The sequence below is a fragment of the Anolis carolinensis genome, chromosome 2 (assembly GCF_035594765.1).
Source record: "Anolis carolinensis isolate JA03-04 chromosome 2, rAnoCar3.1.pri, whole genome shotgun sequence".
Taxonomy (NCBI): domain Eukaryota; kingdom Metazoa; phylum Chordata; class Lepidosauria; order Squamata; family Dactyloidae; genus Anolis; species Anolis carolinensis.
In genome coordinates this window covers 7,689,756-7,706,135 of record NC_085842.1, presented here as the reverse complement: position 1 = coordinate 7,706,135, position 16,380 = coordinate 7,689,756, and the positions used below count along the sequence as shown (strand labels likewise).

The 16,380-nt window shown below is 44.0% G+C and overlaps 1 protein-coding gene across 1 annotated transcript in view; it reads left to right on the top strand.

Annotated features, from left to right (window-relative positions):
• The first annotated feature begins 16,201 nt into the window (after positions 1–16,201).
• Positions 16,202–16,380, top strand: part of LOC103280121 (oocyte zinc finger protein XlCOF6) — a 16,019-nt gene continuing 15,840 nt past the window's right edge. The window contains exon 1 of the mRNA XM_062972968.1: positions 16,202–16,300. The gene's annotated coding sequence lies outside the window, so the exon portion shown is untranslated. The remainder of the gene's footprint in view (positions 16,301–16,380) is intronic.

Genomic DNA, 16,380 nt, shown 5'->3' with positions numbered 1-16,380 from the left:
ACCCTTCTCACCCCAAAGGGGACTCAGAGTGGCTTACAAATTATATGTACATACAATATATTATACTACAGTAGAGTCTCACTTTTCCAACACTCGCTTATCCAACGTTCTGGATTATCCAACGCATTTTTGTAGTCAATGTTTTCAATACATCGTGATATTTTGGTGCTAAATTCGTAAATACAGTAATTACTACATAGCATTACTGCATATTGAACTACTTTTTCTGTTAAATTTGTTGTGTAACATGATGTTTTGGCGCTTAATTTGTAAAATCATAACTTAATTTGGTGTTTAATAGGCTTCTCCTTAATCTCTCCTTATTATCCAACGTATTCGCTTATCCAACGTTCTGCCGGCCTGTTTATGTTGGATAAGTGAGACTCTACTGTAGTCAAGTTAATTAGGGTTGTTGTTGTTGTTGTTGTTGTTGTTGTTGTGTGCCTTCAAGTCATTTCAGACTTTGGGTGAGCCTAAGTCTAAAATTTATTTATTATTTATTTACTGCATTTATTTACTACATTTGTATCACACCCTTCTCACCCCAAAGGGGACTCAGAGTGGCTTACAAATTATATGTACATACAATATATTATACTATTAGCATAGCACAATATTAGCATTATATATTACTATATTGAACTATACCACTATACTGTAATATTATTAGTAATATTATATGTAATATAGAATATATAATTAATATTATTATATTGTATTATTATTAGTGTTATATTGTATTACATTATAATATTATTATCAATATTATATGTATATACAATATATTATATTATAAAACTGAGGGCGGGGGCCAGGTAAATGACCTCGGAGGGCCGCATCCGGCCCCCAGGCCTTAGTTTGGGGACCCCTGCTTTATGCCCTGCGTTTCCTCTACTTTCATCATCATCATCATCATCATCATCATCATCATCATCATCATCATCATCATCATTTAATTACTTATTAATCGCCCTCCATCCATGATGCTCTAGGCCAGGGGTCCCCAAACTTTTAAAGCAGAGGGCCGGTCCACAATCCTTCAGACTGTTGAGGGGCCGAATTATCATTTGGGGAAAAAAAACCCCGAACAAATTCCTATGCACACTGCACATGTCTTATTTGTAGTGCAAAACAACAACAACAATGAAAGAACAATACAATATTTAAAAATGAAAATAATTTTAACCAACATAAACCTATCAGGATTTCAATGGGAAGTGTGGGCCTGCTTCTGGCCAATGAGATACAGTAGAGTCTCACTTATCCAACATTCGCTTATCCAACATTCTGGATTATCCAACGCATTTTTGTAGTCAATGTTTTCAATACATCGTGATATTTTGGTGCTAAATTCGTAAATACAGTAATTACTACATAGCATTACTGCATATTGAACTACTTTTTCTGTTAAATTTGTTGTATAACATGATGTTTTGGCGCTTAATTTGTAAAATCATAACTTAATTTGGTGTTTAATAGGCTTCTCCTTAATCTCTCCTTATTATCCAACGTATTCGCTTATCCAACGTTCTGCCGGCCTGTTTATGTTGGATAAGTGAGACTCTACTGTAGTCAAGTTAATTAGGGTTGTTGTTGTTGTTGTTGTTGTTGTTGTGTGCCTTCAAGTCATTTCAGACTTTGGGTGAGCCTAAGTCTAAAATTTATTTATTATTTATTTACTGCATTTATTTACTACATTTGTATCACACCCTTCTCACCCCAAAGGGGACTCAGAGTGGCTTACAAATTATATGTACATACAATATATTATACTATTAGCATAGCACAATATCAGCATTATATATTACTATATTGAACTATACCACTATACTGTAATATTATATGTAATATATAACATATAATTAATATTATTATATGATATTATTGTTAGTATTGTATTGTATAAAATGATAATATTATCAATATTATATGTATATACAATATATTATATTATTAAAACTGATATTAAAATATTATATTTTAAATGAGGGCGGGGGGCCAGGTAAATTACCTTGGAGGGCCGGATCTGGCCCCCGGGCCTTAGTTTGGGGACCCCTGCTCTAGGCGATTTACAAGATAAAACTGTAAAGGATAAAAATACATACATACAAATATTGATAAAATTAACATAGATTAAAAGCTCTAGTAAAGAGCCAGGTCTTGAGTGCGAGGGTAAAAGGCCCTAACTCACGCATGGCTCTCATATAGGCCAGGGGCAGAAATAGAAAAAGCTCTGCGTCTGGTCCTTTCCAAGTGCACTTCTCTAGGACCCGGTACATAAAGTAAGTCTCGTTGGGATGGTCGTTGCGACCTCCGATGATAGGAGAAGGAGAGACGGTCCCTAAGGTACGATGGGCCCTGGCCGTAAAGAGTTTTAAAGGTCAGAACTAGCATCTTATATAGACCACGGTAATCAGTTGGAAGCCAATGCAGATGCTGCAGCACTGGTGTTATGTGGCATTTCATGGGTGTTCTTGTGAGTAGCCTGGCTGCCACATTCTGAACAAGACGGAGCTTCCGGGTCGTGGACATCGGACGGCCAACATACAGGGCGTTGCAATAGTCCAGCCTAGACGTGACCGTGGCATGGATGACTGTTGCCAGAGCCTCATCAGATAGATAGGGTGCCAATTGCCTCGCTTGTCATAGATGGAAAAAGGCCTGTTTGCTGGCAGCAGCGACCTGAGCTTTCATTGTCAGCTGCGAATCCAAAACTTTGACACTTATAGCAGCCCTTGGACCCTTCTACACTTCCCTATATCCCAGGATCTGGTCCCAGATTATCTGCCCTGATTTACAAAACTATCAAGCATCAAGTGGGTGCTAGAAATAATATCATACGAAAGCTGGCTGGCACAACCTGGGGATCACAACCAGACACAGTGAAGACATCTGCCTTTGTGCTTGGCTATTCTATTGCTGAATACGCATGCCCAGTGTGGAATACATCTCACCACGTTAAAACAGTGGATGTGGCTCTTAATGAGACATACAGTAGAGTCTCACTTATCCAACATAAACGGGCCGGCAGAATGTTGGATAAGCAAATATGTTGGATAATAAGGAGAGATTAAGGAAAAGCCTATTAAACATCAAATTAGGTTATGATTTTACAAATTAAGCACCAAAACATCAGGTTCTACAACAAATTTGGCAGAAAAAGTAGTTCAATACGCAGTAATGCTATGTAGTAATTACTGTATTTACGAATTTAGTACCAAAATATCACGATGTATTGAAAACATTGACTACAAAAATGCATTGGATAATCCAGAACGATGGATAAGCAAGTGTTGGATAAGTGAGACTTTACTGTACTGCATTATCACAGGATTCCTACGCCCTGCACCACTGGAAATATTATACTGTCGGTCTTGCACCACCTAATATCCGCCAGGAAGTAGTGTCCAATAATGAAAGGACCAAGGCAGTGACATCTCCAGCCCATCCCATGTTCAGGTATCAGCCAGCACGCCAACACCTTAAATCAAGAAATAGTTTTCTAAGATCTACAGAGATATTCACAGGAACACTTCAGCAAGTGAGAGTCCAAAAGTGGCAGGCTAAAACCCCGAACCTCAAGCCGTGGCTTTTTTCCCCCCTTTGTGTCAGAAACAACCTGAGTCGCTTCTGGTATGAGAGAATTGGCTGTCTGCAAGGACGTTGCCTAGGGGACACCCGGATGTTTTGATGTTTTTACCATCCTTGTGGGAGGCTTCTCTCATGTCCCCGCATGGAGCTGGAGCTGATAGAGGGAGCTCATCTGCGCTCTCCCCAGGTGGGATTCGAACCTGGCAGCCTTCAGGTCAGCAACCCAACCTTCAAGTTACAAAACTTTAATCTTCTACGCCACCGGAGGGTGATACCAAATAAGAGACTCCTCCCTGGGCACACAGAAGACAGGGTGATTTGGAAGGCGCTGAACAGACTGCACTCTGGCACCACAAGTTGCAGAGCCAACCTTAAGAAATGGGGCTTCAAAGTGGAGTCCATGGCATGCAAGTGTGAAAAAAAGCAAACCATAGATCACCTATTACAATGCAGCCTGAGCCCTGCCACATACACCATGGAGGACCTTTATATAACAACACCAGAGGCACTCCCAAGTGGCCAGCTTCTAGTCAAAAGGCATTTAGTATAATGCCAAGTTTTAAAACTTTGTTTGTGTTTTTAAATACATTACAACTGTACCCTCGATTCATTTCTGACACGATAAATAAAAATAAATATCTGCTTATCCCAGATTACCAACAGCGGAGAGTCATATTATCCAGTTCAAGCAGATAACCTGGGATCCGATCTTGGGAAATAAGGATAGTGTAGAAGGGGCTCTTGTGAATGTTTCTTCACCCTGTGACTTGAGACAGGTAGGCCCATAGAATCACCGAAGCTATCCCCACTAGGGAGGACACATAGAGCTAATTGTTCCATAGTAGGTCGCAGACTCAGAGTTGAAGAAGACCCCAGGGGGGACATCCAGCCCATTCCTTGCAGGCAGACACCATCAAAGCACTCCTGAGAGATGGCCATGGGAATGTGGAGCCTCCACCACACTCTGAGGCAGTGAGTTTCACAGCTGAACAGCTCACTGTCAGGAAATGCTTCCTAAATGTTATGTGCAAACTCTTTCCCTGCAATTTGAATCCAATGCTCCATCCACTTGTGTCCTGGCCTCCAGAGCAGCAGAAAGCAAGCTTGCCCCTCCCTCAGTACAACACCCCTTCAGGTATTTAAATATAAGGTAAAGGTAAAGGTTTTCCCCTGACGTTAAGTCCAGTCAAGACCGACTCTGGGGGTTGGTGCTCATCTCCATTTCTAAGCCGAAGAGCCAGCGTTGTCCATAGATGCCTCCAAGGTCATGTGGCCGGCATGACTGCATGGAGCGCCGTTACCTTCCCGCCAGGGCGGTACCTATTGATCTACTCACATTGGCATGTTTTCGAACTGCTAGGTTGGCAGGAGCTGGGGCTAACAGCGAGCGCTCATTCCACTCCTGGGATTTGAACCTGGGACCTTTTAGTCCACAAGTTCAGCAGCTCAGCGCTTTAACACACTGTGCCACCAGGGGCCCATTTAAATATAAAGTCATACAATAATAGAATTGGAAGGGTCCACATGGCCCATCTAGTCCAACCCCCTGCCATACAGAAAAGCACAATCAAAGTACCCCTGATAGATGGCCATCCAGCCTCTGTTTAAAAGCCCCCAAGGAAGGAGTTTCCACCACACTCTGAGGCAGAGAGTTGCACTGCTGAATAGCTCTTCTTACAGTCAGGAAGTTCTTCCTAATGTTCAGGTTATTTTTGTCCACTGGCTACCACTGCAACATCTTTTCCTGTAAACTCTGCTCACACAAACACTGGTCCCAGAGGAGAAGGAAAAGATCAGCCCAAGACTCAAATGCCTCATGTTTTTTTTAAGGAAGAGCATTCTCACCTTCGAGATGCCTTTGTGATCGAGATGACCACCCTCCCCCCCCCCAGGACTTTGTAAAAGATAGTTCAAAAGTCAAGACTTTATGTTCTATATTCCATATATTTATAGTAGAAGGTGATTGAGACTTTTTACTGGAGTTTACTGTGGATTATCCCTGCACTCTGAGGCAAGAGATAACAACTTCATGAATTGTAAAATCATGCTGCTAAAACTCCACTTTTATGAATTTCCATATTGGGTTCCCCAGATGTTATGAACTTCGTATTTATCAAATGTTTTTCAATTGTTTATATCATTCATGATTCCCCCTTATGCAATGTAACTCACTTTTATGGATTCTCCCTTATTTCCATGAAATCTATCTGTCTGCCTATATGTATTTGTACTCTTTGGGATCCCCGGAAAATATGTATTTTTCCCAGCAGGGTTTATATTCCAACTTTATTTTATTTTTCATTTTATTTCATATAATTGCCAAGTCATGAAATCAAATAGGAAATATTTCGAACTCAACTTGAACCCCAGAACCTGTCCCATTTTCTATGACCCAGGCTTCCCTTCCCAAAAACAAAAGGATAATCTGCCACAGCTTAACCCAATCTAATTCAGATTGCATGGACAATATAAGGCTTTAGTCGCCGAATTAAAGGTGATTCGCCCCCAACGCAAACATTGTCATATCTCATCCTAAGGAAATTCCAGGACACCTCAGGAAGGCGCCCTGTGGAGCCTGTAAATATGGCTCATTACTACCCATCCTTACTTCCACCTCTGACACCCCAAGGCATATCTAAAATCTGTATACGTGACAGGAACCCTTGATTGCTGTCATTAATCCCTTTAGAAATCGGTCTAGCAGGAATTAATATGATATTTCCTGCCCTGTCACTTCATTGTTTCAATAACTCCCGCCTTCTCCTTCCTGATTGGCTCGAGTGGGGACAAAAAGCAGCTCCCTATTGGGCCAACAGAGCAAGGCGGGAAACGAAAGCCCGCCTCGTTCAACCTTCTAGCCTATCCGCGATCAGATGGGCGGGGGAGCGGGGCGGGAAATTCAAGGGGCTGTCAGACCGAAACATTGTATAAATATGGCTTTATTTTGAATATATGATACGCTAGTAGACTGAATGATCGCTACTAGTGTCCTTTTCAGCTGAATCGCTCAATAAAGACTCCTTGGCGGATTTTCCTTCAACTTTGGCGGACCTTCTTCATTTCGGCTTCAGGTTGTATTGCGGCTCATATTCTCCTATTGGCTCCGCCAAGGTCCGTTCTCTCAGGACCGGATCGGCTCTCTCCTTAAGGGGCCCGATCCCCTAAAAACGCGGTCGACAACATAATTTGGCTTTACCACGAAGGGACTTGCTTGGAAGTTCCGAAAATCAATTTTTAGGCTAAAATTCCAAGCGGCGACCTTGGTCCAGATGTTCTGGAACAGGTTGGGGAGAGAAACGGCTGCAAGGAGGGCCCTCCGACCAACAATTTGACCTCATTTCACATCCAAATTTCTCTGGCAGTCCCTTTCTCTCTCTAGATCTGATTCAGGGTACTGAACAAAGGAGCCAGATACGAGGAAGCAGATTTTTAGCTCCTCGAAGGAAAGGCGCCAACGTGAAACAGGGGACGCCCTGAAAAAAAGGGAACCGGCTCCGTTGTTGAGACCCAGGTGGGCGGAGCTCTGGAGGTATTGCACTTCGGATCGGGGCTCGGTAACAAATTCCTGGTGAAACGCGGGAACATCTGGCACCTGAAGGCGTGTGAGAACAGTCTGGCTTGCAGATTACAGGTTCAAGGATTGTGGGGTAGGGGAACGGTTGTGTTCCCGGGTCACCTGCGGATTCCACGAACGCCAGCCATTCAGCCTTGGTGGAGGGAACTCTTGAAAGGACGAGCTGCATCCGGCCGGTTGGGTGAGTCGTTACTCCATTAACTGTCAGTGTAGGCAGGGGCTGAGCTAAGGATGGGTGTTTGTTCAGCACGTCTAGGGTGTCCCACCCCAGCAGACATCCCCAGGGATTCTCCATTGGGCAAGATCCTGGCCAATTGGGGTGGGCTTGCATCGAAAAACATGGTGCAGGCCAGGTTGGGCCAACTCAGCGCGCATAAGTGGCCCCTTGTGGCCCTTGAAGGGGAACAGCTTGCCCCCCCCCCTTGAGTCACCGAATTCGGAGTGTTGACCTAAAGGTGACTCACCATGGGGAGGGCAGGTGGTTCCAGCTTGCTTATGCCGCGATGTTCATGGCCCTAAAGCCAGGGAGAGAATTGGAGGGGGGAGGGGGTCCACGTCTTTCCATGCAGAGATTTGGGCTCCAAAAACAACCCCCCCAAAGATTCCTCTCTAGACCCTTTCCCCTTACCCCCTCCTCCAGAGGATTTTCTGGACACATTTGCTCGTCTTCTCCCCCACCCCATCAGCCCCCTCCTCCAATCCCTATCCCTACTTTTTCTCCTCACCCTGAGTCCTACACTGATCCAGGACTCCCAAATTGGCCTTCCAAGGGAACCCTTACTTCAGGGATCCCCCCCCCCCAAGAAATTCCCCTCCAGAGAGTTCAGCCCAGTCTAACGTGGAGGAGGGCTCCCAGCCCCCTCCCCTCTCAACCCGAAACACACCTGATCCAAAACACTGTTCCTCTTCTCAAGTCACACTCTCTCAGCCCCCATCCCAGCCGTTCCTTTGAAGCCTGATGCCCCCCCCCCAATATTGTATCTGCCCCTGCCACTCAACTCCTGCTACATTCTGAGTTTTCCTCAGATGGGAAGAATCACCCCACCATCCCCCCTCCTTCTCTTGCCCCCACCAGGCTCTCTCTCTCTCTCTCTCTCTCTCTCTCTCTCTCTGCGCCCATTCCTCTCTTGGAGAGAGAGGAGAAGGAAGGGCCGCGGGGAGATTGTGCAAAGAGGACACTTTTTTTCTCTTCCTGTTTTTGGAGGGGCAAAGGGGGGAGGGGGGCATTCCTTTAGCCGCTTCTGTTTCTTAATTTCCCCTTTTCTTTCTCTCCCATCTGGGAAGCATGGCAAAGGATTTGGGTGGGGGAGGGGGACTCCCAGAAAAGTGTTGATTAAATTTTGTGTGTTTATGTAATGTGTGGGCTGTAAACTCTTCTCTACTCATCCCTTTGCCTTAAAAGCCACCAGTGATATATAGTTTTCTGGGAAGGAGGGCTGGAATGGACTAGCTTAGTGCTATGCTCTCTCTCTCCCCTTTTCTTCTGTGCCATCTCACCTCCCTATTTTCAAAGGTTCAAGCCCTAATATTTTGTGACCACCCTCCCCCCCTAGAGAAATCCTGCTGCTTCTGTGGTTTTAACTTTTTCTTCTCTCTCTCTCCTCAAACCTCCCTTATCTTAGGGAGAAAGGGGGGGGGGGTGGAAGAATGGATTTATTTTCCTATATGTGAGTTTTTTTCTCTCTCTCTCTCTCTTCCACTTCATGTTTTCCTAGGCCAAAATGCACTTCAACATTCTCCTTTTTCAAAACTCTCTTCCCCCCCCCCTTTCCTTCCCCTGTGAAGGGAACTCCTAGCATCCCCATTTCTCCTTATAAACATACAGTCAAAATCCTGGTTTACTTTTATAGTAAAGGCACTCTTTCACTCTCCACAGTTCCCCAACAATCTCCTTTCTTCCTTTCGGATCCTTCTCCCTCCCTTTCCCTGAGTGCATGCGTGTGAATGTTTTAAAAATCCCTCTAACTGCCTTTAAAATATGAGGAGGGCATTAGAGTCCAGGGGACCTTCCAGGCACAGCTGAAGAGATCCAGAGGACCGGACCCAACCACCTGACTGAGGATATCAGACCAGACTGCAAGACCCATAATCCATACCTGCCACCATGAACAGTTCTAAGACCTGGGTAAGGGCTCTCGGAGTGCGCTGTGGATTTCATGCAGCAGCTAGAACCCAGAGGCCATTGGAGATGGTCCTGTGAGGGTAAGCCCGGACCCCCAGTCACCCAGAAGAGACAGCCCCACCTGGGGCTGATCTGAGACCCCTACGGGGGAAGCAGCCCCATCTGCCTGGCTCAGGGGCTAGAGACTAAGACACTGCTGAAAGGATTCTTGCACCTGGCAGGCTTTTATGTCCAGACCACCATATGGTGCCCTCCAGCTGGCCTGGTTCTGCCCTGGCAAAGGGATACTGAGTGCAGGTCTGCCTTTGACACTGCCAAGGAGGCCCTCATGACATCACCAGGGGACAGAATTGGCCGCCATGGCAGGAGATGTCCCAGAAGAAGTGAACAGGATTCTACCAGTGACCACCATGAGGGAAGGATGTTCCGCCCTCACCAGAGCTGTGCCAAAGAAGGACCCCAGGACTGCTGGAGCCCTCACAAGGTATGAGTGACTTCCCTGACTAACCCCACCACGGGAGGGAGGGGGGGCTTATAATCTGTCCTTAGTTTCCCTAGGCACTCTCTCCTTTCCATCTCCTCTGTTGGAGTGCTAGACCTGCCTGCAGTCACCAGGAGGCGCCGTGCTGTGAGGCACAGAAGCTGTGCCCAGTTGCCCCCAGCTGCCAACTACAAAGGGGGGCCCAAGCTGCAGCCAAGAAAAGGCAGCCAAATGGGAGTACTGCATCACAGCCTCCATCATCCCCAGCCCTCACCACCTCCACCTTCATGCTCCATTTCCCATGACTCCAGACCAAGGGACATCTGCTTCAACACCATGGGATCACCCACCACTGACTGAACCTCAGCTTTCACCTTCAAGCTCCTGCCCTCCAACAAAAGTCACAATCTGATCTACCAAGGCAGAGGCCCTGCATGCAGTGAAATGTCGGGGCTTTGGGAAATGTTCATAGCCATTTCCAAGCCCCGAAGGGGGGAAAATGTGATCGAGATGACCACCCTCCCCCCCCCCCCAGGACTTTGTAAAAGATAGTTCAAAAGTCAAGACTTTATGTTCTATATTCCATATATTTATAGTAGAAGGTGATTGAGACTTTTTACTGGAGTTTACTGTGGATTATCCCTGCACTCTGAGGCAAGAGATAACAACTTCATGAATTGTAAAATCATGCTGCTAAAACTCCACTTTTATGAATTTCCATATTGGGTTCCCCAGATGTTATGAACTTCGTATTTATCAAATGTTTTTCAATTGTTTATATCATTCATGATTCCCCCTTATGCAATGTAACTCACTTTTATGGATTCTCCCTTATTTCCATGAAATCTATCTGTCTGCCTATATGTATTTGTACTCTTTGGGATCCCCGGAAAATATGTATTTTTCCCAGCAGGGTTTATATTCCAACTTTATTTTATTTTTCATTTTATTTCATATAATTGCCAAGTCATGAAATCAAATAGGAAATATTTCGAACTCAACTTGAACCCCAGAACCTGTCCCATTTTCTATGACCCAGGCTTCCCTTCCCAAAAACAAAAGGATAATCTGCCACAGCTTAACCCAATCTAATTCAGATTGCATGGACAATATAAGGCTTGAGTCGCCGAATTAAAGGTGATTCGCCCCCAAGGCAAACATTGTCATATCTCATCCTAAGGAAATTCCAGGACACCTCAGGAAGGCGCCCTGTGGAGCCTGTAAATATGGCTCATTACTACCCATCCTTACTTCCACCTCTGACACCCCAAGGCATATCTAAAGTCTGTATACGTGACAGGAACCCTTGATTGCTGTCATTAATCCCTTTAGAAATCGGTCTAGCAGGAATTAATATGATATTTCCTGCCCTGTCACTTCATTGTTTCAATAACTCCCGCCTTCTCCTTCCTGATTGGCTCGAGTGGGGACAAAAAGCAGCTCCCTATTGGGCCAACAGAGCAAGGCGGGAAACGAAAGCCCGCCTCGTTCAACCTTCTAGCCTATCCGCGATCAGATGGGCGGGGGAGCGGGGCGGGAAATTCAAGGGGCTGTCAGACCGAAACATTGTATAAATATGGCTTTATTTTGAATATATGATACGCTAGTAGACTGAATGATCGCTACTAGTGTCCTTTTCAGCTGAATCGCTCAATAAAGACTCCTTGGCGGATTTTCCTTCAACTTTGGCGGACCTTCTTCATTTCGGCTTCAGGTTGTATTGCGGCTCATATTCTCCTATTGGCTCCGCCAAGGTCCGTTCTCTCAGGACCGGATCGGCTCTCTCCTTAAGGGGCCCGATCCCCTAGAAACGCGGTCGACAACACCTTCACTCAGAAGATCTTTCTATAATTGAAGGAGGTCAATAGAGGACCTTCCACTTTTGGGGGCCAGGAGGAATGTTTGGGATGCTGGGGAAATGCCAAGTGCCTTCACAAAATGACTGTCAGGAGGAAGAGGAGGAAGTTCCTCAGAAAACAGCCCTGTCAAGGGATGAGAAAGTAATGAGACAAAAGACAAGGGACTTGCACTAATTTCTTTCTCTGTGTAGGACAGCAACCAAAAGGCATCTGATTCTGACTGATTTCAGAAGCTACCCAGGGTCAGTTTTGGTTACTATTTCGGCAGAAGATCAATGAATCCCAGGTACTGTGAGGTCTATTTCAGAGGAAAGAAAAACAACTAAGTATAGCTTACCTACTACGCACTCTGAAATTATATAAATATAATGTTATATATATATATATTATATACTTACTTACTTAGGCGATCCCTCGTAGTTCAAGGATGATGGTCCTCCGTCTTCACTATCTTGGGGATGGATCCGTAGATGGCTGAAGAGACCTATTCTTGATCTGCATGTTCTCCCACAATGAGGACATCGGTTTCCAAGTGGAAGGCGGTCTCGGTCAGGGTTGGCTTGACGCTCCTTCCTCTTGGCACGTTTCTCCCTTAAGCCCTCCATTCATGCCTCTTCGAACTCCGCAGCACTGCTGGTCACAGCTGACCTCCAATTAGAGCGCTCAAGGGCCAGGGCTTCCCAGTTCTCAGTGTCTATGCCACAGTTTTTAAGGTTGGCTTTGAGCCCATCTTTAAATCTCTTTTTCTGCCCACCAACATTACGTTTCCCATTCTTGAGTTCGGAGTAGAGCAACTGCTTTGGGAGATGGTGATATTTGGACATTCGGACAACATGGCCAGTCCAGCGGAGTTGATGGCGTAGAAGCATCGCTTCAATGCCATATAATACATATAATATTGATAATAATATAATGTAGTACAATATAATAATACATGTAATATTACTAATAATATTGCAATATAGTGGTATAGTACAATATAGTAATAAATAATGCTTATGTTATGTTATGCTAATAATATAATTTATTGTATGTTCATATAACTTGTAAGCCGCCCTGAGTCCCTTTTGGAGTGAGAAGAGCAGGATATAAATGTTGCAAAAAATTATGGGGTTGCCATAAGTTGATGGGGGGTTTGAAGGCACATAAACACACCACACACACAAAGGGGCTTGAGGGATGTGAGGGAAAATGTCAAGTTCTGCTACAAAATGGTTACTAGGAGGTGCGAGAACCCTATCACACACAAAAAAACTTGTCAAAAGAAGTGCTACCATGAGCTGGGTATGTTTAGTCTGCAGAAGAGAAGGAGACATCATAACTATGCATACAGTATTTATTTGGCTTGAGGGCCAGAATGTCTCCCTTGTAAAACAAGAGGGATTTGGCTCTGGAGCTATACTTTTATTTTATTTGTTTATTTACTATTTTCTATATTTCAACCTCACTCTTCTCACCCCAAAGGGGACTCAGAGTGGCTTACTGTTTGGCACTTCAGTGCCACATTGCAAATACACAGTGTATAAATACAATACAATACAAATCAAAGCACATTTAACATAAAATCAAGACAAAAAAGTCACACAAAGGAAAATAACACACAGAAATAAGATTTAAATAAATAAATATTAAGCATTAAAAACATTTGAAATCAATTACAATGATTGTGGAGACTCATCAATTAAACAGTATATTTTGCTAAGCTCAGTCATTAGTGATAAACATGAGCTGGTGAAAAAATTAAGAGAAGGCTTCACAAAAAAATAATAACAATAAAATCTGAAAACAAAACAAGAACAAAGGTTCCCACTAAAGCCCAGGAGGAACAGAGTGAAAAGTTGAGTGTTGGCAGAAAAGTCAGCGGCCCCAATCCAATCCAACTTTTCCTTCTGAGTCACAAGGAGCCACCTGGGATTAGTTCTGGTCTGAGGAGGCTTTTGAGGAAGGGAAATTGAAAGGGAAGCCAATGGCCAAAAATGACAGGTCCAGTCTTAAAGCAGTGGTTCTCAGCCTGTGGGTCCCCAGGTGTTTTGGCCTACAACTCCCAGAAATCCCGGCCAGTTTACCAGCTGTTAGGATTTTCTGAGAATTGAAGGCCAAAACATCTGGGGACCCACAGGTTGAAAACCACTGCTTTAAAGAGAGACTTGATTATAGGGTTTTTGTATGTTTTCCAGGCTGTATGGCCATGTTCCAGAAGTATTCTTTCCTGACATTTCACCCACATCTATGGCAGGCATCCTCAGAGGTTGTGAGGTATGGAGAAACTAAGCAAGAAAAGTTTATATATATCTGTGGAAAGTCCAGGGTGAGGGAAGAACTCAGTTGGAGGCCAGTGTGAATGTTGCAGTTAATCACCCTAATTTGCATTGAATGGCTTCATCTACTGGCTACTTTTTGCCAGGTGGCATCCTTTGTTAGCTGCCCCTAATTCCCATGTCTCAGAGTGTTGCTTCTTATTTACTGTTCTGATTTTGGAGTTTTTTTTAATACTGGTAGCCAGATTTTGTTCATTTTCATGGTTTCCTCCTTTCTGTTGAATAATAATAATAATAATAATAATAATAATAATAATAATAATAATTAAAAAAAACTTTATTTATATACCACCCTATCTCCCGGATGGGACTCAGGGCGGTTTCCAATCATAAAAACAACACAAACATTACATAGCAAACATAATAACACAATATTAAGCAAAGTAAAAATACAATAATAGAAATAAATAACACTTACATGACCTGATCAAGGGGACGGGAACCATAAACCCAATATATTAAAATGTATCATTTTAAGTTAAAGAAATCTTGTGCAATATATTCAGGCCCAGAAATCGGCGATATTCCAATGTAATTACTGAAAAACCTGCTGACACCACCAGGTCTTCAGTTCCTTACGGAAATTGGATAATGTAGGGCAGGGGTCCCCAAACTAAGGCCCGGGGGCCGGATGTGGCCCTCCAAGGTCATTTACCTGGCCCCTGCCCTCAGTTTTATAATATAATATTTTAAAATCATTTTAAATAATATATTGTATATACATATAATATTGATAATAATCTTATAATGTTATACAATATAATATTAATAATAATACCATATAATAATATTAATTATATGTTATATATTACATATAATATTACAGAATAGTGGTATAGTTCAATATAGTAATATATAATGCTAATACTGTGCTATGTTAATAATATAATATATTGTATGCACATACAGCTGCTCTGAGTCCCCTTCAGGGTATGAAGGGTGGGATATAAATGTAGTAAATAAATGTAGTAAATGAATAAATAAATAATTTTAGACTTAGGCTTGCCCAAAGTCTGAAATGACTTGAAGACACACAACAACAACAACAATCCTGATTAACCTGACTATCTCATTGGCCAGTAGCAGGCCCACACTTCCCATTGAAATCCTGATGCTGGTTACAATTGTTTTCATTTTTAAATATTTATTTTTTTATTTATTTATTTATTTACAGTATTTATATTCCGCCCTTCTCACCCCGAAGGGGACTCAGGGCGGATCACATTATAACACACATAGGGCAAACATTCAATGCCCATAAACACATCAAACAGAGACTGAGAGACACACACGCAGAGGCAAGTTAACCTTCTTCTGAGGGGATGTTCGATTCTGGCCACAGGGGGGAGCAGCTGCTTCATCATCCACACTGACGGCACTTCCTCATTCCAGGTCGTAAATTAGTTAATCTTGCCTCCCCACTTTATACGTGGTACCTTATCTCCTACTTGATAGATGCAACTATCTTTCGGGTTGCTAGGTCAGCAACGAGCAGGGGCTATTTTTTATTTTTAATTGACGGGTGCTCACCCCGCCACGGGCTGGCCTCGAACTCATGACCTCATGGTCAGAGTGATTTAAGGCAGCTGCTCAACAGCTGCGCCACAGCCCGGCCCCTAATATTGTATTGTTCTTTCATTGTTGTTGTTTTGCATTACAAATAAGACATGTGCAGTGTGCATAGGAATTTGTTCTTTTTTTCCCCTCAAATGATAATTCGGCCCCTCAACAGTCTGAAGGATTGTGGACCAGCCCTCGGCTTAAAAAGTTTGGGGACCCCTGATGTAGGGGATTGCCTGATCTCTTTTGGCAATGCATTCCAGAGCCGAGAAGACTCGTTCCCTCGTCCCCACTTGAGATGGAGGTACTTGAGATGGAGGTGGGAGTGTGAGAAGAGCCTCCCCGGATGATCTCAAGGTCTGCACTGGCTCATAGGGGTTGAAGTTGTCCACATGATTGTGGATCTCAATGGCTTCTCTGTGTAGTCTGATATAAAGGTGGTGAGAGTGGTCCAGCATTTTTGTGTTCTCAGATAATATCCTGTGTCCGGGTTGGTTCATCAAGGGCTCTGCTATGGCTGATTTCTCTGGTTGAGTTACTCTGCAGAGCCTTTCATGTTCTTTGACTCCCTATGATTGATTATGCTGCCCACTGAAAGGCTCAAAGGGATTGGGGGGGGGGGGCAACCCATTTCCCAAGGGGGAGCTGGAGGGAGACCAAAGGGTTAAATCCGAAGGGGGGAGGGCTGGAGGGAGGGGCTAGCGGAGGAGAGGCCCTTCCTCCACCAGCAGAAGAGTTGGAGGGGAAAGAAGAAGGAGCGACTCTTCTCCGCCTCTTCCTTTGCAGGGCCAAGCGGTGAGACTTCCCTCCCCCTTCTTAGGGGTTTTTTTTTTTTTGGGTGGGGGGGATCCAGATCTGGAAGGGAAGGCAGGAGA